The sequence below is a fragment of the Crocuta crocuta genome, unplaced genomic scaffold (genome assembly GCF_008692635.1).
Source record: "Crocuta crocuta isolate KB4526 unplaced genomic scaffold, BGI_CrCroc_1.0 scaffold48, whole genome shotgun sequence".
In the NCBI taxonomy this organism is placed as follows: domain Eukaryota; kingdom Metazoa; phylum Chordata; class Mammalia; order Carnivora; family Hyaenidae; genus Crocuta; species Crocuta crocuta.
Window position 1 is genome coordinate 12,334,014 of NW_027533089.1, and position 17,910 is coordinate 12,351,923.

General features: G+C 43.6%; 1 non-coding gene across 1 annotated transcript; it reads left to right on the forward strand.

Annotated features, from left to right (window-relative positions):
• The first annotated feature begins 4,193 nt into the window (after positions 1 to 4,193).
• Positions 4,194 to 4,397, forward strand: LOC144216752 (small nucleolar RNA U3). The gene has a single exon (XR_013330737.1). It is a non-coding gene; the product is annotated as a small nucleolar RNA U3 (small nucleolar RNA).
• The last annotated feature ends 13,513 nt before the right edge of the window (positions 4,398 to 17,910 follow it).

Sequence of the window (17,910 nt, forward strand, 5' to 3'; positions counted from 1 at the left end):
TTTTTCTTGGGTATATATGCTTAGAAGTAGAATTGTTCTATGAGTCATATGGTAACTCTGTGCTTCACCTTGTCAGGAACTACCAGGCTGTTTTTCAAGGTGGCTGTGCCATTTTACATTTCTACAAGTGGTGGGCAATGTTTCCATTTCCTCACCCTCTTGCCAACACTTGGTATGTATCATTTTTGTTATAGCCAGCGTAACGTACGTGAGGTACTATATCCTTGTACTTGTAGTTTGCATTTTTCTGATTGCTAAAGATACCAAGCATCTCCATGTGCTTATTTGTCACTAGCATGTCCTTGTCAAAGAAATGTCTGTTCAGGTCCACTGATCGTTTTGAAAAATTAAGTTATGTGGTTTTTATGATTGAATTGTAGGGGTCCTTTATATATTTTAGATATAAGTCTCTTATTATATATAGGGTTTGCAAAACTTATCTCCCGCTATGTGGGGGGGGTGTCATTTTACTTTGTCGATGATGTCTTTTGAAGCACAGAGTTGTTAATTTTGGTGTTGTCCAATTTATCTATTTTTTCTTTTGTTGCATGTACTTTTGGAGTTAAATTCTAGTGCTGTTTTGAGAGCTATGTTTTCTTAACTTCCTGTTCAGGTTTAGAAAAATAGTCCTGATTTCCCTTTCCTGCTCCAAATGACTTAGAATAGTAGAAGCTAATATTTACTAAGCACTTACTATGTGCCAGGTTTTTTGCTAAGAGTTGAGACAGCCTGGGTAACCAGCCCGGGGCCCCAGAGTTAGGGGGATTCATCCAATCTGATTCTGAAGCACGTACTTCACTGTCCTACTCAACGTGTATCTTCCTCATATTGACGTTTGTTTCATTTTTGCAGGAGGAAAACAGTGTATCTGCTGTTAGTGTTGGACAAGTTTCTCTGTCCATGTTCTTTGTTTCCTTCCCTTCCCTGAGGTGAGTCCTCCGCCCCACCCTTTCTAGGAAGGCCAGAATCTACAGTCTCCAACACACACACACATACTTGTCCAAAGGGGCAAAACAACAGCCTTGCTCGTGACGCAGGATAAATACCAAATTCCTGAGGCCACGCCTGAAGCTGCCCTTATCCCAGGGATGCTGTCTTTGGTCATGACAGTCTAGGGACAGACAGGTAGGAGCAGCCCTGACCCCCTTGAAATGGAATTCCAAGCTGGGGTTGCCTTGGACTCACACAGAAAGCCCCCGAATTTAAAACACTTCGCCGGTCAGTTCAATCAACTAGAACCATGTGGAGCGATGAATGACAGAAGCTGGTCAGAGGATTGTCTCAGTGGTTCCTTTGACTTGGACAACACTGACCTTTAAACTTCAACTTTAGTTTCTCTAAGTACATGAGGTCAGAATTATGTAATGGGAGCCCACAAGCTTCTGTCCCCCATGTTCTGCCCCTTTTCCCACTGGGTCCAGTTGCCTACCGTAGCCATTTGGAATTCCTGCAGAAGTCTCTGAGACTCCGCCTCTCTCCCCTAGTTCATGCTTCTTAGGGCTGCACCTGCTCAGTTCCCTCCCATCTCTTAGGTAGACTAACTGGACTCAGTTCACAGTCTCCTCTTCCATCAAATTGAGGTGAAACAAATGGTTCCATCCTGGTTATCTTCCTCAGTAGATTATGAGATCTTTAAGGTCAGAGACCAAAAAAGAATTAATTTCCCCAGAACTAAGCTTGGATTCTGCCATCTATAGGCATTTAATCAGCCTTTGTGGAAGGATTATTCAGTGCCAGAATGTGCCCACCACCTGCGATAACAATGAAACGTCACGTGAACCAGGTGTTCCAGGAACCCCCTCCGCCCCTCCACCCACCCCCCACTCCTGTCCTACAACCATTTGCATGGACTTTGCTAGCACTCAAAGGGGGAGGTCAAGGCAAAGTTGGCATCTTGTCTCACACAATTTGGGAGGGAGCAGGGTCATCTGCTGGCCTGTAAATTCCTCTTTATCTTAGTGATGGGAGAGAGTCTGGATTGTGTCCCCTCTTAGACCCATGCCTACCCAGGCCCACCAAGTGATCAGCAAGTTTGTTGTGTTTCCTAAATACAACCATGCCCAATTTCCTGAGCCTAAACACCCCGAACACTGACGAAGGAGTAACCCAAAAAGTTGGGTAAGCATTGCAAAGTCACTCCTAGTAGCACGGATAGTGATACCCTGTCTTAGTAACCTGCTCCCTGTGACCTTGTGGGAAAAGGTGGAGGTGAGCAGCCAGAACGAGGGCTCACATGGAGCCTTCAGGAGCTAATACCAAATGGATGTTCCAGCTGTTCTCTACTTCTCTCTGCCCAGGCCTTTGTCACCCTCCTTACACACTGTCTCTAAGCTTCCTAGGTAACAGGGGCACCTGGGTGGCTCAGTTGGTTAAGCGTCTGACTTCAGCTCAGGTCATGATCTCACGGTTCGTGGGTTCGAGCCCCATGTCGGGCTCTGTGCTGACAGCTAGCTCAGAGCCTCGAGCCTGCTTCTGATTCTGTGTCTCCCTCTCTCTCTGACCCTCCCCTACTCATGCTGCCTCTTTCTCTCTCTCTGAAATAAATAAAACATTAAAAAAAAAAAAACCACAAAAAATTTAAGCTTCCTAGGTAACATCCCCATCCCTTAGCCACAGAAAGCTGCCCCACTCCCCACCAGAGGAAGCGGTCCCAAGTTGTCGCCGTCTCTTCTTAGGCACAAAAATTAATGCCTTGGGTTTCAGCTGGATGTTAATGGAAGATTTCCTCTGCCCAGCCTGCTGCTTGCTCTCAAGTAGGAGGAGCGTGGGCTGGTCCTGCAGTGAAACTCAGTGTGTACCTTCAGTGCCTTTCCCTCTTAGGCAGTGACGGCTGCCAGTAGAGGCCAGGTTTCCCCCGGATTACCTAAGGACATATGTCTCCTGGCGGTCAGTATTAGTCATCTGCCAAGGAGAATGCCAGCCACTAACACGGAGGCAAAGTATTTTTCAGCCATTGGTGTGTTTTTCACCTGGCCCTATGATGGCAATGTTAGCATTATTGTGGTAAAGTTGTTTCCGTTTCCTTCCCGGATCCATTTCATTACAAAGGTCCCTGTTTGTTGAGAATGTTTGTTTATTTCCTAAGCTAGAATTTGTTGATCCCCAAGTCTCTCCCCAGATGGAGCGGGGGTGGGGAGGCTCTTTGCTTATCCAGCACAGCCGTAAAGAAAAAAAACTTCGAAGCTTGCCTGTAGAATTGGCAATATAATTGCAAATGGAATGTTTATGGCTTCAGGGCCTTGATCTATAAAGTGTCCTTAAGAAACTGATATCTTCAGTTTCAAAGGAAATAGTGAGATTCCTAACCCACATGTGTCCTTTTGCCCAGGGGTTGGACTCTCAACTTGTCCCCCTTGGCTTCCAGCTCTCTATCTGCAAGATGAAAGGAACCGATCTAAGATTTCTAGAAGATTCTCAGAATTCAATGTAATTCAATTAACATCTACTGAGTATCTGCTATGTGCAGTATTGGGTGGTGAAAATGCAATTTTGTATCATTCAGGTAGAAATTCCCAGGGATCCTATAACCTGCTTTGAGAAATTGTTCTAGAACAAAGGTCGACACAAACACTATTATTTATTTTGCCTGGTCAACCTAACAGCAAAGGAAGAAAACATTGCCCCAAAATGATTTATCCTAAAAACCCTGAGACCTACCGGGGATTCTCATGGGATAGGTCACTGGGGTTTATGGAAAAGCATTCCAAATTCCTTCTGCTCTTTCCTGAATTCAGTACTGACTTCACTTAACCTTGACAGTGACAAAAGAAACTTTGAAAGGATAAAAAAAAAGATTTGAATAATCATTCAGATCTTAACCTTTCTTCCAGCAGGAAATATGAGCATATTATCAGTACCAGAAAAATGTGTCAAAAGAGGCTCAAATGTAACTTTTTCTTATACTCTTTCCAATGACAGAAATTATTCATGGGAATCTAACAGGAGAAATCTCCGAGGGTAACACACTGCTATTTTACTGGTGGGTCTTTAGAAATACCCTAACTTTCCATCCATCCCCGTTCTAAGAAATCAACTTCCATTGGAAAATTCCAGGCTCAGGCAAAAAAATCTATTTAACTTACATTATAATGCAAAACATTGTTTGCCAGAGAACTTCCATCACTCATCAGGGTAGCGCTGCTACTCTTTTTTTTTAATGATACATTACCAAATGATTCTAAACTCACAGACGCAAGACTCTACTTCCAGGCATCATTTCTATAGTTTGTTACTAGAAAAGTTTCTATGAACATGCAGAGCACTGGAAACCATGGGGAAGAGAGGCCCCCTTCTCTCCTGGAGTGAAACTGGCCCTAAATTTGTTTCTGCAAAAGCCATTTGTCACTGATGATCTTTCTTCTTTTCCTTTGTGAGACGGAGAGAGAGGGTAGATTTGTGAGAGAGCCCCCTGCATGGCTTTCTAATTAATTAATTAAATTAATTAATCAAGGAATTCTCAGATGCATTTGCTTTTCTACCTTGATTCTAATGCCAGATTCTATTTTTTTTAATGTTTTACTTATTTCTTATTACTTACTTATTTCTGAGAGAAAGAGAGAGAGCATGAGCAAGGGAAGGTCAGAGAGAGAGGGAGACACAGAATCTGAAGCAGGCTCCAGGCTCTGAGCTGTCAGCATAGAGCCCGACGTGGGGTTCGAACCCACGAACCATGAGATCATGACCTGAGCTGAAGTCGGAAGCTTAACCGACTGAGCCACCCAGGCTCCCCTAATGTCAGATTCTAAATGAAATTTGCACCAGCACACATACAAACAGAGGCTTTAGAAGTAAGAGTCACTCTAGATGATATTCCCTCTTCCATTTACCAAAAAGATAAGTTTTGTGTTTTTTTGGTTTTTGCTTTGGTTTTATATCTCAGGACCTGGTGTCACCTGCTATTTAATGATCAAAGCGTAGCCAGCTGACATCCTTAATTTCTCTTTCCTACCTCCTCTGTATCTCATCCATGCACTCGTCCTGCTCTTGCGGCTGCTACGAGACCACCATCCAAGCCTTCCGCGGCTCTCGCTCTCCACTGCTGCTGTCCTGGTCCAAGCCGCCAACATCTCACATAAGGAGTCCCATTCTGGGGGCGCCTGGGTGGCTCAGTCGGTTAAATGTCCGACTTCCGCTCAGGTCATGATCTCAGGGTTTGTGGGTTCGAGTCCCGCGTCAGGCTCTGTGCTGACAGCTAGCTCAGAGCCTGGAGCCTGCTTCCGATTCTGTGTCTCCCTCTCTCTCTGACCCTCCCCTGCTCACGCTCTATCTCTCTCAGAAATAAATAAAACTTAATATAAAAAATTTAAAAAAAAAAGAGTACCACTCTGGTTTCCTAAAATCTCTTCTCCTTCCACTCTTGCTCCCCTAAAATTCATTATTCCCGTAGCTGTCAGGTTGATCTTCAAGAGCTTTAATCTGACCGTGTTACCCTTCATCCCCTTGACATCTTCCAATGTCTTCCACCACCATGAAAGAAAATGAAACCTTCTGGCCTAGAAGGCCCTGTGTGATTTGGCTTACTTCTTTGAACTTACTCCATATTCCTCACTCTTTACTCACCACTCCTAGCCTCTATAAAACGATATTTCTCTAACCCAAACATCAACCTTTTTCTCACCTCAGGATCTATGCAATTGCTGTTCTCTTTGGAGTTCTCTTTAGAGTCTTCTCATTGGCCTTTCTTGCCCACAAGTGTTCCATGAACCAGCACCATAGGGATCACCTGGGACCTTATAAGAAATGCAGAAGCTGATTCAACCCCTCACCTATCAAATCATAATCTGCACTTTCACAAAATGACCATGTGATTCATATGCAAATTATAGTTTGAGAAGGTCTAGCTTAGGTCTCAATGCAATTGTCACCTCCTCTGAAAGGATTAGCTGACCCTCATTCCAAATTAGCTCCCCAAATCACTCTCTGTTACACCATGTTTTTTATTTTTTTTCCAATGGCAGTTAACTTTTTTTTTAATTTTTATTTATTTTTGAGACAGAGAGAGACAGAGCATGAACAGAGGAGAGGCAGAGAGAGAGAGAGGGAGACAGAGAATCTGGAACAGGCTCTAGGCTCTGAACTGTTAGCACAGAACCCAATGCGGGGCTCAAACCCACGAACCAGGAGATCATGAGGGGAGCCGATATCAGACGCTTAACCAACTGAGCCACCCAGGCACCCCCAATGGCAGTTAACTTTAGATGAAAATACCTTATTTGTTAACTAATATATTCATTTTTTCCCCACTAGATTGTAAGTGCTATGAAAGCAGGAGCCATGTTTCCATTGCCCACTACTATTTTACCACCTGGCCTACGTCATCAATACATATTGACAGATAAATAAATACTCATATACAACATTAATCTTAATGATCAAAGAGACGGTGAAACAGAACAAGTTTTTGACCTATGTTTATCTGGCTTTATCTGACCTGATAACCAACCAGAAAAAATATGAATCGAATCAGTTGTCTTGGCACAAATCACTTGCCGAACTCCAGTGGAATTTAAGGAAGGAAGAAAGGAGGGAAGGAAAGAAAGATGGTTGACCTTGGAAGGTGTCAGGGTAATAAATGAAGTGGCATCGCAAAGGATTCACAGGATAGGACTACAGAGATAAGTAAGAGAACAGGCTCCCCAACATGGTGTAAATTATGCTATTATAAGTATTTCTCACCTTCTAGACCTTGTAAAACACTGAAGATTGAAGCTTCATATTTAATATTGTTTTCCTAGGAATATGTCACTAACTAGTAGCCATTAAAAAGGAGAAAGTATGTTAACAATATGTGTATAGTGAAAACCCTCAGTACTGTGTTTCCCCTTTATTCTCACACAACTACCACACTCACAACACGTCTGACACCAGATGTGCAAATTTTTTTTCCCACATCAAGCAATTCTGTGACACCAGCTTGGTGTTCTACAAATGAACTCAATGCTGACATCTACCTGGAGATGGGATCAGATCAGGTTAAGGGCTCAGTCCCAACGGACTGTCTCCCCTTTTAGATGCCAATTTCAAGTAGTAGGTCTCCAGGTTACCCACAACTTCTATTCCACTTGGCTAAAATCAGAGGTTCCTGGGGCACCTAGTTGGCTAAGTCAGTGAAACGTGTGACTCTTGATCTCAGGTTGCGAGTTCAAGCCCCATCCTGGATATAGAGATTACTTAAAAAAATAAAGTCTTTTATCTTATTTTATTTTACTTTGTTTTGTTTTGTTTATTTATTTTAAGAGAGAGAGAGCACAGCAGTGGAGGGGTAGAGAGAAGGAGAGACAGAATTCCAAGCAGGCTCCACACCACCAGAACAGAGCCCGTCATGGGGCTCAAACCCACAAACCATGAGACCTTGACCCAAGCCGAGATCAAGAGTCAGTCGTTCAACTGACTATGCCACCCAGGAGCCCTGAAAATAAATCCTTTTTTAAAAAAATCAGAGGTTCCCATGACTTCCTCTCCTGTGGATTGGATTATTTGCTAGGACAGCTTACAGAAATCAAGGAAATATATACATTTACCACTTTATTCACACATGATAAAGGACACACATGAGCAGCCAGATGAAGATATACATAGGATAAGGTTGGGGAGGGTTCCAAGTGCTTGATCCTCCCAATACACAGAGGTATTCACTAATATGGAAGCCTTCCAAACCCCTACTATTGAGGTTTTATGGACACTTCCTCATGATCAATTATTAACTCCATTTCTATTGAGATCAAATTGGACAATTAAACATCAGGAGTTTGTGCTTTGCAAACAGTAGGCGATCAATACCTATGTGCTGAATGAATGAAGAAAAGGACAGTTCTCTTTCCTGATCTTTGAGGATGGGTAACTCCATAAACAACTATTAATGCTCTCCTGGCCAAAGATGGAGACTGTGTGGTGAGAACAATAGTGAGCACGTCAGAAGGGTGTGTGGTACAAGCAAACCGTCCTTCCCCGGGCTGAACAGAGCAAGGAGCCTGCTTTAAGAGTGTTAAGAGATGGGGGAGCCTGGCTGGCTCAGTTGGTAGAGCATATGGGGTGGTAAGTTTGAGCCCCATGTTGAGTGTAGAAATTACTTAAAAATAAAGTCTTTAAGAAACAAAAGGAACACAAGAGCTGTATAGTCACACCACACCTGTTTAATGCTCTGCTGTTGCCTTCTGAGATTTTTAATAATTTTATCTTTATATTGGATTTTTACACTACATTAATGGGAGCACGTGTGTAAGTAAAGATAGGTACAATAAGAGTATCTACTCTTCCTTGTTGTTCCATTTGCATGGAACATTCTTGACGTCCCATGAGCACAGAATTACCATGGATTCCCCATGATGTCGGGGAGTTCAGTGGTACTCAAGGTAAAGACAAGGTAAGTGAGTTCCATCTATAGCAGAGGGCAACAGGCACACGGAGCCCTGAGAGGACTTGCTTTCTGCTTGAACCAGAACTTAATTTGAATGCAGAAAGAAAGTAATGGTGCTATAAATATAAATAATGTTGGGGCACCTGGGTGACTCAGTCGGTCAAGTGTCTGGCTTCAGTCCAGGTCACGATCTCACGATTTGTGAGTTCCGGCCCCACGACGGGCTCTGTGCTGACAGCTCAGACCCTGGAGCCTGCTTCAGATTCTGTGTCTGCCTCTCTCTGCCCCTCCCCTGCTCCACTCTTTCTGTCTCTCTCAAAAATAAATAAACATTAAAAAGTTTTTAATACAAAATAATGTTAGTTATTTAACAAATGACTAAAGAACCCTATCATATCCTTACTCATGTACTTCCCTGAATTAGCCAACCATGTTTGCAAAATATGATAACATAGAAAGAAAGAGAAAGATGGAAACCCAAAGTTCCTCCTCTTTTCAAGTTTTTTACTTCGTTTGGTCTGGCACTTCCACTGTCCTGGTAAGAACCAAATCCACATGCATGTCTGAGAAACAAAATATAAATTGTGTAATTTCACTATTCTGCACATAAGTTTACTAATACTTTTATACTGGCCTTGAAAACATACATTGAAGGGGATGGGGGATGGGCAAGATGGGTGAAGGGGAGTGGGACACATAGGCTTCCAGTTATGGAATGAATAAATCACAGGGATGAAAGGCACAGCATAGGGAGTAGAGTCAGTGGTGCTGTAACAAGGTTGTACGGCGACAGACGGTAGCTACGCTGGTGGTGAGCACAGCATAATGTATGCAGAAGCTGAATCACTATGTTGTACACCTGAAACTAATGTAACGTGTGTCAACTAGACTTCAATTTAAAGCAGTGGAAAAAAGGACATCACATAATGTAAAGATGAATGCTAAATGTGATACTAATCTAAAATTTTAATTTTTACTTAGAAGGACATGAAGTAGCAAAATAAAAATACCATCACAAGTCAACAGAAAGAAGGAGGCAAAAAGGAGAAAACTTTCTGCTTTATTTATTAAATACTTATTTTTGAGAGAGAGAGAACAAGAGCAGGGTAGAGGCATATTGAGAGGGAGACAGAGGATCCAAAGTGGGCTCTGTGTTGGCAGCAGAGAGCCTGATATGGGACTCGAACTCACAAACTGTGAGATCATGACCTGAGCTGAAGTTGGTGGCTTAACCGACTGAGACACCAGGCACCAGGCTTGCTCGCTCGCTCTCTCTCTCTGTCTCTCTCTCTCTCTCTCTCTCCATCCATCTATCTATCCATCTATCTATCTATGTTTAAGGTAGGCTTTACCCCCAGCACTGAGCCCAGTGCAGGGCTTGAAGTCACAATCTTGAGATCAAGACAGTTGAGATCAAGACCTGAGCTGACATCAAAAGTCAGATGCTTAACCAACTGAGTCACACAGGTGCCCCTAAAACTTTTTCTTTTTTAAATTTTTTAACACTTATTTATTTTTGAGAGACAGACACAGAGTGTGAGCCGGGGAGGGGCGGAGAGAGAGAAGGAGACATGGAATCTGAAGCAGGCTCCAGGCTCTGAGATGTCAATGCATAGCCCCAAGTGGGGCTGGAACTCACTAATGGTGAGATCATGACCTTAGCCGAAGTTGGACGTTTAACAACGGAACCACACAGGTGCCCTGTCAAAAACTTTCTGTTTTAAAATGGCTGCTTTTAGGGTGCTTGGGTGGCTCGGCCAGTTGAGCAACTGGCTCTTGATTTTGGCTCAGGCCACAATCTTGCAGTGGTGAGATTGGCCCCACATCATGCTACCGCGCTGAGCTGAGCACAGAGCCTGTCTGAGATTCTCTCTCTCCCTCTGCCCCTCTCCCCTGCTCATTCACCATCTCTCTCTCTGAAATAAAATAAAAATAAAAATGACTGGTTTTTCAGTAACCTCTAACTTGCTTCCAGCTACAATCTGCAAGCTATCTTTCAAAGGGCTTTTCTTAAAGGAGACAAAGCTTCCTCTCCACCCCCTAAAACACCACAAAACATTTCAAGTGTACAGACTTGAGTACTTCCTCCATCTGGTGCCATTTCCCTTGGATATGAAGATACACTCATTCACCAGACCTCCTCTGAGTGGAACAGCAGCTCAAAGCTTGAGAGGGGCGTGTGGTCTGTTCCCTCTGGGCTAAATCAAGGCTTCCCCAGACCAGAACCACTTGGCAACCACTGGTTAGACACACGGATTTAAAGTTTAACTTGACACAAACAGTGCAGTGTAGTCCAGGGCAAGGTCCACAGAGATAGGTCCTGACTCCCTTAGCTTTTAGTGTCTTCATGTCTCCGGGTCATTGAGACCTTTACATTTTGGCCTCTACAGGACGACTTCAAAGAGCTAATGCTGCTTCTGGCCCGTAGACCCCATGGCCTGTCGCCAGTTGGAAAACTGAAACTATTCACCCTACAGAGCTCCTCAAGCCCAAAGCCCCGGGTAGGGAAATATCAGAGGCAGAGGGTGTGTTTCTGAAATACCCCCAGGAAGGTTGCATGATGGCTGGTGGACAGCCTGGCCTGCAACGTCAGAAGCTCTCTTCTTAACAGCCATGTGACCTCGGGCAAGCCACTCTCCGATGTCTAGGCCTCTCTGTCCGCATCTGTAAAGTGGGAGCAATGGGGGCGCCTGGGTGGCTCAGTCGGTTAAGTATCTGATTTTGGCTCAGGTCATGGTCTCCAAGTTTGTGAATTTGAGCCCCATGTCGGGCTCTGTGCTGACAGCTCGGAGCCTGGAGCCCGCTTCGGATTCTGTGTCTACCTCTCTCTTTGCCCCTCCCCCACTCATGCTCACTCTCTCTCAAAAATAAATAAATGCTAAAAAAAAAATATGAAGTGCGGACCATGAACTACGGGATACTTTTATGGGAAAGTGCTTTCTAACGTAGAAGCATGTCCACTGTCATAAAGCTATTGAAGATGAAGGGATCCGGAAAACATGTTCAAATTCATGTTCTCAGTGACTTAACAAATATTTATTGAGCACTAGCCATTGGTCAGGTTCTATTCTAGGTGAAAGAGACATATCCGTGACCAAAAACAGGCAATTATCCCTCTTTGTGTAAAGTTGGTCATTCGTTCACCAGGGATAATAACCATGAAAAAACGGAAGGTGGGGTGGCAACTTAAAATCGGACCACGTGCCAGACTGTTACAGGCACGGCATCACACTGCTGAGTGTTCCAGTGTCCTTGCGACGGACTCTGCTATTCCTGACTTGTTCCTCAGGAGCCCAGGCCCTCGGGGGCCTTGAAGCTGCCATTCTTGGCTTTTTGAAACATTCATGCCAGACTGCACTGTAAGAGAATGAGATTTCCCCGAAGAAAAAGACCCTATAACAGCAGGGCTGAGGCCGGGGTGGGTGGGTAAGGTGACCCCATACCCTTGGGTCCCAGTCAGATGACTGCAGCTCTTGGAGGATGCCAGTGACCCCAGCTGGCCCGCAGAATTGTGAGAAATCGTCAATCTGTGTGTTTTTAAAAAATAAATAAATATTTATTTATTTATTTATTTTGAGATAGAGAACATGTGAGGGAGGGAGGAGAGAAAGAGCACCAAGCAGGCTCTGTGCTGACAGCACAGAGCCTGATGTGGGGCTTGATCCCATGAACTGTGAGATCAGGACCCCAGCCGAAATCAAAAGTTGGACACTTTACCAGCTGAGCCACCCAGGCATCCCTCAATCTGCTTTTTTAAGAGGAGGCCAGAGAAGGCCTCTCTGATGCGGTGATGTGTAAACAGGAGTAGAAGGAAGTTGGTATGGACTGACTATTTGTGTCTTCCCAAATTCACATGGGGAGGCCCTCTCCCCCACTGTGGCCAGGTTTGACTCTGGGGCTTCTAAGGAAGCGGCTGAAGTTGAATGAGGTCAGGAGGATGTGTGGAGGCAAGGCCAGGTGAGGATGCAGGAAGAAGGTGGTTGTCTGCAAGCCCAAGGAAGAGAGTTCTCACTAGAAGCCATGTTGGCTGGAACCCTGGTCTTGCACTTAAATTCTCCAGAACCGTGAGAAAATACATTTCTGTTGTTGAAGCCGCCCAAGCTATGGTCTTTTGTTATGGAGCCCAAGCTAACTAAGACAGAAGCCATGCAGGTATGTCGGGGAGAGCATTCCAGCAAAAGGAAGAGCTGCTGCAAAGGTCCTGAAGTGCAGGCAAGCTGAATGCGGGAATGCTGGAGCACAGCAAAGAAGGCCTGATGGAGCATAAGAGGTCAGGGAGGGAAGGGGGATGCACATCAGTAGGCTATGGAAAGACTGACTATTACTTGATGTTTAAAGGAAAGTCTGCAATTTGGAGGGATGGAGTGATAGGTTTTCAAAGAACATGAATTTCTGTAATATTTGACTTTTTTGTAACAATGAACATGTGTTACTTTTGTAATCAGAAAAAAGGACATCGGGACATTTAGAAGACTCCACAAGAAAGAGCTGACAAGTACAAGCTGTGTCCTTTGATGCCAACATGTGGATACAGGGAGAAGCAGGGAGAGGCAGCGAGGGCTAAGAGGGTGGGAGAGACTGCAGCTGATGAGAAGGCCTTGGGTTCTTGGAGGACTTGCCCTGTTCCCTGACTGAGAACTGCACTTCTGTGAGACGGTGCGGGGCAAAAATGGGGGCGGGGAGCAGAGCATGGGGCAAGAACAGAGAATAAAGTGTGGGCTGAATTCTTTCTTCAAATTTATTTCTTAGTTTTTAAATTTTTTTTTCTCCTGAGAGAGAGAGAGAGAGAGAGACAGCATGAGCAGGGGAGGGTTAGTTAGAGAGAGAGGGAGATACAGAATCTGAAACTGGCTCCAGGCTCTGAGCTCGCTGTCAGCACAGAGCCCAACGCGGGGCTTGAACCCACGAACCGTGAGATCATGACCTGAGCCGAAGTTGGATGCCCAACCGACTAAGCCATCCCCAGGCGCCCCTATTTATTAGTTTTTTTAAATGCTTAGTTCTCTTTGAGAGACAGCGATGGAGCATGAGGGGGAGAGGGGCAGAGAGGGAGACAGAGGATCTGAAGTGGGGCTCGAACTCACAAACTGTGAGACCATGGCCTAAGCCAAAGTTAGAAAGTAAACTGACTGAGCCACCCAGGTGACCCTTTTTTTTTTTTTTTAATGTTTATTCTTGAGGCAGGGAGAGAGGGAGGGAGAAAGTAAGAGCAAGAACAAGAGTGGGAGAGAGAGAGACGAGGGGCAGAGAGAAGCAGAGGACAAAGGATCCAAAGTGGGCTCTGTACTGACAGCATTGGGTGCCAGCCCACTTCAGGGCTCTAACAGGGATCGAATGGAGCCTCAATGGGGCTCAAACTCAGGAACGGTAAGACTATGATCTGAGCCCGTCGGGTGCTCAACCGACTGAGCCACTCAGGCACTCCTGAATGCTTTCTTGATAGGGATCAAGTACATCTGATTTACCCCGGCACTTGGCACATTTTCCAGCTTCTATAGGGTAAGAGCTAGATTATTTCTTGCAGAAATGAAGGAACTGGACTGAGCAGTTATTGTGCACCTCCTCCCCTTTTGCGCCCCTCTTCTTTGTTAGTACAAACAAGGTTTAAAGGGGGTTTTTCAATCCCCTTTAGTGTAGTGGAGAGTGGATCTTTGGCATAATAAAACAGTTTAAAAGTCCACGGGATTAAGCCCTGCATACCTTGTGACTGGTTTCTAGTCTTTAAAATGTAACCAACTGGGGCACCTGGATGGCTCAGTCCGTTGAGCTTCTGACTTTTGATTTCGGCTCAGGCCATGATCTCTTGGTTCATGAGTTCAAGCTCGTGATGGGCTTTGCACTGACAGCCTGGAGCCTGCTTAGGATTCTTTCTCTCTGCCCCTCTCTCATGCTGTCTCTTAAAAATAAATAAATATAACAAGTTGAGCTGAACCTTCAAGCTAGGTTGAGATCTCACAGGTTCTCAGATAACACTTTATCCCTCATCATCATGGGCTGGGACTAGCAGCGTTAAAAACGCAGCAGAGGGGCGCCTGGGTGGCTTAGTCGGTTAAGCGTCTGACTTTCGCTTAGGTCATGATCTTGCGGTTCGTGGGTTCGAGCCCCGCGTCGGGCTCTGTGCTGACTGCCAGCTCAGAGCCTGGAGCCTGTTTCAGTCTGTCACTCCCTCTCTCTCTGACCCTCCCCTGCTCACGCTCTCTCTCTCCTAGAAATAAATAAAACATTTTAAAAAATGCATTTAAAAAAAAACGCAGCAGAAACACTGTCGGACTTGTGTTCTCTTCTAAGACCTCCATTCACTTTTTGTTTCGTTCTTTGGCCGGCAGAGGGATAGATGAATAGACAACGATGCTCAGTGCAAGCCTGGACAGAGTTTTAAATGAGCATTCTGTTTAAAGTGCAAATGTGCTTTGCTATCAGCAACAGATGCATTTCCTAAACATTACGTATAACCCGCTTCTTTTTCCGAGTTCCAGTGGAGCTAACTCTGATGAACAGAAGGAAAGATTCCTTGTGTTTTGTGAATAATCACCCCCTTAGTCATCTGGTCTGTAAATCTGGCATTTCATGGATCAGGTATTTTAAAAATCCTTTGAAGGAGACATTAGCCCACTATTTCTGATCATAATTTTTTAAATGTTTATTTATTTTTGAGAGAGAGAGAGAGAGAGAGAGAGAGAGAATGAAAGCAGGAGGAGCAGAGAGAAAGGGAAACAGAGAACTCAAAGTGGGCTCTAGGCTCCACGCTTGCAGCACAGAGCCTGACTTGGAGCTCCAATCTACAAACTGTGAGATAATGACCTGAGCCAAAGTCAGACACCTAACCGACTGAGCCAGCCAGGCGCTCCTCTGATCATAATTTTTTATCTTTTTGAATAGACTAGAAAAATGTGAACATGTTCAGCCCCAATGACCAGTTTATTACAAGTGTCAAGTTAATGACAAAGAAATACAGAATACTGACCAGCCCAGTGAATAGTACCAGAATATGCCATCGCCAAATATGCCACTTTGGCATATGGATTATTTTGAGCTGAAGGCAATTGAGAAGAAACAGATACCAAAAAAGCTCTCTGCCTACCCCTATTTGCCTAAAAGTAGGGTGCAAATTTGCAAGGACATCCTGTCTCTTCTCTCTACCAGGAGGACAGAAGTTCATCACCGGAGACAACTCTAGACCCTTATCAGCTCAGAGATAGCACCAGAGAAATCTACAAAACAAACTTTGCTAAAACTAGCCCTTATCTACCATTAATTTCCCCATGTATTTACCTTCCTAGAATTTGTCACCCTTAAAAACTCAAAGAACTTTTAAAAAATTTTTTTAATTAAAAAAATTTTTATCTATCTATCTATCATCTATCTATCATCTATTTATCATCTATCTATCTATCTATCTATCTATCTATCTATCATCTATATATTTAGAGACAGAGAGAGACAGAACACGAGCAGGGAAGGGGAAGAGAGAGAAGAAGACACAGAATCTGAAACAGGCTCCAGGCTCTGAGCTGTCAGCACAGAACCCGATCAATGTGGGGCTTGAACCCACGAACCATGAGATCATGACCTGAACCGAAGTCAGACGCTTAACCAACCCAGGCACCCGAAAGTCCTTTTTTTCTTGAGATTTCACTAAACATGTATTGTTCTTTTGCCAAAATGCTATGCAATCAGCAAAACAAAGACAACCTACTGAAAGGGAGATGATATTTGCAAATGACATACATATCCAATAAGGCGTTAATATTCCAAAATATATGAAGAGCTCCTACAACACACACCAAAGAAACCCAAATAATATAATTTAAAAATGAGCAGAAGACATGAGCAGACATTTCTCCAAAGAAGACACACAGATGGCCAAAAGACACATTAAAAGATGCTCTATATGACTCATCATCAGGCAAATGCAAATCAAGACCACAATGAGATATCACCTCACACCTGTCAGAATGGCTAAAATCAGAAACTCAAAAAAATGATAGGTATTGGAGAAGATATGGAAAAAAAAAAACCCTCATGCACTGTTGGTGGGAGCCAACTGTGGAAAACAGTATGGAGGTTTCTCAAAAAAATTAAAAATAGAGTTACTGTATGATCCAGTGATTCCACTACTGGGTATTTACCTGAAGAATACGAAAACACTAATTTGAAAAGATATATGCATTCCTATGTTTACTGCAGCATTATTTACAATAGCCAAATTATGGAAGCAACTCAAGCATCCATCAATAGATGAATGGATAAAGAAGTTGTATATATATAATATTACTGATCCATAAAAAAAGAAAAAATTCTTGCCATTTGCAACAACACGGATGGACCTAGAGGGTATAATGCTAAGTGAAATAAGTCAGAAAGAAATAAGTACCACGTTATTTCAGTCATATGTGGAATTTAAGAAACAAAACAAATGAACAAAAGAGACACAGGGGGCATAGTCGATTGAGTGCCCAACTCTTGATCTCAACTGGGGTCTTGATCTCAGGGTCATGGGTTCAAGCCCCGTGTTAGGCACCACGTGGGAAATGGAGCCTACTGAAAAGATAAAGCTTTATATATAAAAGAAAAAAGAGAGACAAAGGGGCAGCTGGCTGGCTCAGTTGGTAGAACATGCAATTCTTGATCTTGGGGTCATGAGTTCGAGTCCCACGTNACTATAGAGACTGTGATGGTTACCAGATGGGAGGGGAGTGGGGGGATGGGTGAAATTCGTGATGAGGATTAAGAGTATGCAGATTATGATGAGCACTGAGTAATGTATGGAATTGTTGAGTCACTATATTGAACACCTGAAACTAACCTAACACCATAGGTAGAACTGTAAAAAATGCTAGTCCATGCCTTTGAGTGATTCATCTCTGGGTGCTCCCCTGTTTTGGCATGATGCACTTGTTGATAGTGTTCTGTTTGATTTCCTCTTGCTAATGCCTTTTGCCAGTCTAATTTATAGGGCCGGGTCACTGAACTTGAGATAGGTAGAGGGAAAGCAATTTTTTTTCCTCCTTATATCAGCAGCCAATTCCTTATGCTTTATGCAACTAAAGTAGTCAGCATTCTTTATTGAGGACCCAATAAACGAGCCCAAGACACAGTCCCTTGTAGCTATTCTTCAGAAATTTGTCTTCCGGCCTTTGGCCAGATGGGTCATTGGGTCTGACCCAAGTTTAGAGAACTACTTAGAAGCATTCATAACCAACCAAAGAGGGTTCCTAATGATACATAGTCTGGTTACTCTGATTTGCTGAGCAAAATAAACAAGTGAATAAATGTATGAAAAGCTGTTTAGAAGACATTTATAAGTCCCCAGGAACTTGTCTTTGCTGGCTTTTGAAAGGAGAGAAAGACGCAATGCGTTTCTACTTGGGCAATGTCCATTTTCTTAGCTCTAGTAGAATATTATATTTGAATAGCTTTATTTTCCACAATTTTTTTTTTTGGCTTATGGACATATCCTCCAAATATCTTAGAAACTTTATTAATGAAAACCCTTAAAATGTATGAAGCGCTCAACAGACTAGATCCTGTTCTAAGTGCTTCCTCTGTTAACT